Consider the following 7,021-nt stretch of genomic DNA (forward strand, 5'->3'; position numbering starts at 1 on the left):
GGCTTCTTGTGTCAGGAGAACTGGGTGACATCCAGGGCTGTTCTCAGCAACAGGACATGTTTGCTTAGCCTGGCAGACTGGAACACAGCTTGGGGCTTTCATATATATTTGGGAGGGGGTAAGAAAACTTTTTTATCAATGGAAATCGAAAGGATGATTTTCATATTTCTGATATTTTTAAATTTTCACTTTTACAGACTGCATTTTGAATCATTGTACACAAATGGGGTACAACTTTTCATTTCTATGGTTGTACACGATGTAGATTCACACCATTCATGTAATCATACTTGTACATAGGTAATCGTGTCTGTCTCAGTCTACTATCTTTCCTTCCCCTCCCCTTTCCCTGCCCATTTTCTCGTACACCACCTAACGCTCCTTCATTCTTCTCTTGCCCACCCCCTGCCACCTCCTCCATTATGTGACATCATCCATTTATCAGAGAAAATATTTGGTCTTTGGATTTTTGGAGTTGGCTTATTTTGCTTAGGATGATATTCTCCATCTCCACTGATTACCAGCAAATGCCATAATTTTATTCTTCTTTATGTCTGAGTAATACTCCATTGTGTATATATACTGCAGTTTCTTTATCCTTTCATCTGCTGAAGGACATCTAGGTTGGTTCCACATTCTAGCTATTGTGAATTGAGCAACTGTGAACATTGATGTGGCTGCATCACTGTTGTATGCTGATTTTAAGTCCTGTGGGTATACACCAAGGAGTGGGATAGCTGGGTCAAATGGTGGGTCCATTCCAGGTTTGTTGAGGAATCTCCATATTGCTTTCCAGAGTGGGTGCACCCATTTGCCCACTTCACCAGCAGTGTGTGAGTGTGCCTTTTCCCCACATTCACACCAACACTTATTATTGCTTGTGTTCTTGAAAACAGCCTTACTAATTGGAGTTAGATGACATCTTAGGGTGGTTTTCATTTGCATTTCTCTAATTACTAGAGATGTTGAATACTTTCATATATTTGTTGATCACCTGTATATCTTCTACTGTGAAGTGTCTGCCAAGTTCCTTAGCCCAATTATCAATTGGGTTCTTTGTAGTTTTGGTGTTAAATTTTTTAAGTTCTTTATAAATTTCGGAGATCGGTATTCTGTCTGAAGTGTGTGTGGAAAAGATTTATCCCACTCTGTAAGCTCTCTTTTCACATTATTGATTGTTTCCTTTGCTGAGAAAAAAGCTTTTTAGTTTGAATCCATCCCATTTATTGATTCTTGCTTTTATTTCTTGTGCCCTGGAGGTGTTGTTAAGGAAGTCTAGTCCTACACCAACATGATGAAGATTTGGGCCTGCTTTTTCTTCTATTTGATGAAAGGTCACCACTATAATTTCTAGATCCTGATTCATTTTTGGTTGAATTTTGTACAGAGTGAGAGATGGGGGTTTAAATTTATTTTACTGCGTATGGATTTCCAGTTTTGCCAGTACCATTTCTTGAAGAGGCTATCTTTTATCCATTGTATGTTTTTGTCTAGTATGAGGTAACTGTACTTCTTTGGGTATGTCTCTATGTCTAGCATCCTGTACCATTGATCCTGTACCTGTCTACTTTGGTGCCAATACCATGTGGTTTTTATTACTATTGCTCTATAGTAGAGTTTAAGGTTGGTATTGTGACACCTCCTGCATCACTCTTTCTTCCCAAGAATGCATTGGATATTCTGGGTCTTTTGTTTTTCCAGATGAATTTCATGATAGCTTTCTCCAATTCTTTTTTTTTTTCCCTTGTCTTTTTTAAAAATTCATTTTTATTGTAAACAAATGGGATACATCTTGTTTCTCTGTTTGAACATGAAGTAGAGGCATACCATTTTTTGTAATCAAACATTTACCTAGGGTAATAGTTTTTGATGCGTTCTGTTACTTTTTTCTCCCTCCACCCCTCCCACCCCACTTATCCCTCTATAGAGTCCCTCCTACGTCCATTCTTGCCCCCTTCCCACCCCCTATATGTGTCATCATTCGCTTATTAGTGAGATTATTCATCCTTTGGTTTTTTGAGATTGGCTTATCTCACTTAGCATGATATTCCCCAATTTTGTCCATTTGCCTGCAAATGCCATAATTTTTTTTATTTTTTATGGCTCTGTTATATGACATTGTGTATCTATACCACAGTTTCTTTATCCATTCCTCAATTGAGGGGCATCTAGGTTGGTTCCACAATCTGGCTATTGTGAATTGAGCCACTATGAACATTGATGTGGCTACGTCACTGTACTATGCTGATTTTAAGTCCTTTGGGTATAGGCCAAGGAGTGGGATAGCTGGGTCAAATGGTGGTTCCATCCCAAGCTTTCTGAGGAATCTCCATACTGCTTTCCAGAGTGACTGCACTAATTTGCAGCCCACCAGCAATGTATGAGTGTACCTTTTTCCCCACATCCTCGCCAACACCTATTATTGATAGTATTCTTGATAATCGCCATTCTAATTGGGGTGAGATGGAATTTTAGTGTAGTTTTGATTTGCATTTCTCTTATTACTAAAGATGATGAACATTTTTTCATATATCTGTTGATTGTAGATCTTCTTCTGTGAAATGTCTGTTCATTTCCTTAGTCCATTTGTTGATTGGGTTATTTGTATCTTCATGTAGTTTTTAATTGTGTATGTCCTCCGTGTTCAGTTTAGGTAATTCATATGTCTCTAGAAACCTGTTGATGTCTTCGGATTTTCTATTTTGTTGGAGTATATATTTTCAAAATAGTTTCTAAAATGTTTTGTATTTCAATCATGTCTGTTGTGATATTTCCGTGTTCATTCCGAATTTTACTAATTTGGGTTTTCTCTCTTCTTCTTTTTGTTAGTGTGGGTATGGGTTTATCAATTTTGTTTATTTTTTCAAAGAACCAACTATTTATTTTGTCAAAATTTTCTTTTGTTTCAATTTTGTTGATTTCAGCTCTTATTTTAACTATTTAACTATTTTCTGTCTTCTACTTCTTTTGGTGTTACTCTGTTCTTCTTTTTCTAGGGCTTTCAGCCATAGTGTTAGGTTGTTTATTTGTTGATTTTTTCTTCATTTATTGAATGCACTCCGTGAAATAAATTTTTCTCTAAAAACTGCTTTCATAGTGTCCCAGAGATTTTGATATGTCGTTTCTTTGTTGTCATTTACCTCTAAGAATTTTTAAATTTCCTTCCTAATATCTTCTGTTATCAATTCATCATACAATAGTACATTTTTAATGTCCAGGTGTTGGAGTAGTTTCTGTTTTTTACTCTGTCCTTTATTTCTAATATCAATCCATTATGATGTGATAGAATACAAGGTATTATCTCTAACTTCTTGTATTTGCTAACAGTAGCTTCATGGCATAATGTATGGTCTGTTTTAGAGAAGGATCCATGTGCTGCTGAGAAGAAAGTGTATTCACTCTTTGTTGGATGGTATATTCTATAAATGTCAGTTAAGTCTGAATTATTGATTGGGTTTTTGAGATGTATGGTTTCTTTGTTCAATTTTTGTTTGGAGGATCTGTCCAGTGGTGATAGAGGTGTATTAAAATCACCTACTATTATTGTGTTGTGGTCTATTTTATTTCTGGCATTGAGAAGAATTTGTTTGACATATATGGATGAGCCTCTGTTTGGGACATAGATATTTATGATGTTATGTCTTGCGATTTATGCTTCCCTTAAGCAGTATGTATAGTAATGTCCTACTTTATCCCTTCTAGCTAAGGCTTGAGGTCCACATTATCTGATATGGGGACAGATACTCCAGCTTTTTTGCTGTGTCCATGTGCATACTATGTTTTTCCCCATCCTTTCACCTTTAGTCAGTGGGTATCTCTTTCTATGAGATGAGTCTCTTGCAGGCAACAAATTGTTGGATCTTTCTTTTTAATCCAATCTGCCAGTCTATGTCTTTTGATTGATGAATTCAGGCCATTAATATTCAGGGTTATTATTGAGAATTGATTTGTATTCCCAGTCATTTGGCTCATTTTTTTTTTTTTGACACGACTTGATTTCTCCTTTATTTGGTTGTTCCTTTAGTGTAGTTCCTCCGTTTGCTGATTTACATCATTGATTTTCATCTCTTTCTCATGGAATATTTTGCTGAGAATGTTCTGTAATGCCGGCTTTCTTTTCATAAATTCTGTTTGCTTTTGTTTCTCCTGGAAGAATTTTATTTCATTGCCAAATATGAAGGTAAATTTTGCTGCGTATAAGATTCTTGGTTGGGATCCATTTTTCTTTCAGAGCTTGAAAAATGTTGTTCCAGGCCCTTCTAGCTTTTAGGATCTGGATTGAAAAATCTGCTGATATCTATATTGGTTTCCCCCTGCATGTAATTTGATTCTTTTCTCTCGCAGCCTTTAAAATTCTCTTTATTTTGTATGTTAGGTATTTTCGTTATAATGTGCCTTGGTGTTGGTCTATTGTAATTTTGTGTATTTGGAGTCCTATAAGCCTCTTGTACTTGATTTTCCATTTCATTCTTCAGATTTGGAAAATTTTCTGATATTATTTCATTGAATAGATTGTTCATTCCTTTGGTTTTTCTCTAAGCCTTCCTCAATACTGATAATTCTTAAATTTGACCTTTTCATGATATCCCATAGTTCTTGTAGATTCTCTTCATGATTTCTTACTGTCTTCTCTGTTTGGTCAACTTTGTTTTCAAGATTAAATATTTTGTCTTTGGTATCTGAGGTTCTGTCTTCCAGGTGTTCTATTCTATTGGTTATGCTTTATATGGAAGGTTTAATTTGGTTTATTTTTTCCTTCATTTCAAGGATTTCTGCTTGGTTTTTTCCAATATCTCTAACTCTTTATAGAAATGATCTTTTGCTTCCTGTATTTACTCTTTTAACTGTCGATTGGTGTGATCATTCAATTTCTGCATTTGCCCTTTCATCTCATCCTTCAATGCCTGCATTTGCTCTTTCATCTCCTTGTTTACTTCCCTGATCGTTTTGATTATGTACATTCTGAACTCCCTTTCTGACATTTCTTCTGCCATGCTGTCATTGGGTTTTATTGATGTAACATCTAGGTTTGTTTGGGACATTTTCTTCCTTTGGTTTCTCATTTTGTTCAGGTATCTCCCCCTCTAATAGTGAAACTCTGGGATATTGCAGATTTCCTCTTGACTAATATTGTCTCTGTAGATTTCCAATAACTCACCTCTTAGCCTACAGTACCTTGATGTCTTGGAGGAACTTGATAATGCGGTGCTCCCCTAGGAAACTGGCCTTCTAGCGGTGGTGGCCTTCAGGTGGGGTATATTCCTCGGTGGCTCCGAGTTGGTCCTGAGTCTCTCAGTACCTCCTCTTCCTGGCTCCTGGGTCTTGTCAACTTCCTAACTCCTGTAGGTGTCCCAGGAAGGGAGTTGCCCTTCCAATGATGATGGCCACGCCCTCAGGAGTAATTCAAAGTGCCTGCACCAGCCTATAAAGAAGCCTCTGGCTAACTCCATGATGGTGACAAACCTCGGCATGGTGGTTGGGCGGGGTTGTTAGTGATGGCGTCTGTCTTTGGCCTGCTGGTTGGACGGGTTTTCTACTGGCCACCCAGCTCAGCAAGGCAGGCGGGTTGAGTGCCCGCCTGCTACCTCCATGAGGCAAGTGGCCTGACTCACCTGCCCTCTAGATCCATGACTGTGACCAACTAGTGATGGCACAGAGCTAGGTGCAGGGGTCAGGTGGGGTTGCTCAGTTTTGATGTCTGTCCTTGGCCTGCTGGCTGGGGGTTAGTTGCCTGCCGCCCACCTCCATGATGTAGGAGGCCTGGCTCACCCTCCCGCTTGTTTCGCAACTGTGACCAACCAGTGATGGCACCGTCCTAGGTTGCTTTCTCTACTTCTATGAGGAATGTTATTGGGATTTTCATTGGAATTGTGTAAGTCTGTATAGAGCTTTTGGAAGTATGACCATTTCAATCAATTTAGTTCTGCCTGTGCAAGAACAGAGGACATCTTTTCAATTTCTTAAGTCTTCCTCAATTTCTTTCTTTAATGATCTGTACTTTTTGTTGTAGAGGTCTTCCATGTGTTTTGTTCGATTGATTCACAGTATTTTTTTAATTTTTGAGGCTACTATGAATGGAATTGTTTTCTTAATTTCGCTTTCAGTTGATTCATTGCTAATGAGTAGAAACACATTAGATTTATGTAATTTGATTTTATATCCTGCCATTTTGCTGAATTAATTTATTAGGTCTAGAAGATTTCTGGTGGACTTTTTGAATCCTCTAAATATAGAATCATGTCATCAGCAAATAGTGACAGTTTTAATTCTTCTTTTAGTATTCATATCCCTTTCATTTCTTTGGTCTGTCTTGTTGCTCTGGTTAGTATTTCAAGAATGATGTTGAATGGAAGTGGTTAAATAGGATATCCCTGTCTTGTTCCAGGTTTTAAAGGGAATGTTTTCAGTTTTTCCACATCAAGAATGATGTTGGTCACGGGTTTAGCATAGATAGCCTTTACAATGTTGAGGTATGTTCTTGTTATCCTTTTTTTTTTTTCCTAGTGTTTTGAGCATGAAAGGGTGTTGTATTTTTGTCAAATGCTTTCTCTTTATCTGTTGAAAAAATCATATGACTCTTAACCATAAGTCTATTGATGTGATAAATTACATTATTTGACTTCCAGATGTTGAAGTAGCCTTGCATCCCTGGGATAAGCCCCACTTGATCTTGGTGCACCATTGTTTGTATGTGATTTGCTAGAATTTTTTAAGGATTTTTGCATCTACCTTCATCAGACATATTGGTCTAGAGTTTTTTATTACTTGATGCATCTTTGTCTGGTTTTGGTATCAGAGTCATTGGAATTTCATAAAATGAATTTGGAAGGGTTCCCTCCTTTTCAATTTCATGTAATACTTTGAGGAGTATTGGTATAAGTTCTTCATTAATGGTCTTGTAGAACTCAGCAAAGAATCTGTCTGGTCCTGGGCTTTTCTTGGCTGGTAGGCTTTTGATGGTTTCTTCTGTTTCATTGCTTGAAATTTATCTGTTAAAATTGTGTATGTCCTTCTGGTTCAG

The sequence above is a fragment of the Sciurus vulgaris genome, assembly GCF_902686455.1.
Source record: "Sciurus vulgaris genome assembly, chromosome: 6".
In the NCBI taxonomy this organism is placed as follows: domain Eukaryota; kingdom Metazoa; phylum Chordata; class Mammalia; order Rodentia; family Sciuridae; genus Sciurus; species Sciurus vulgaris.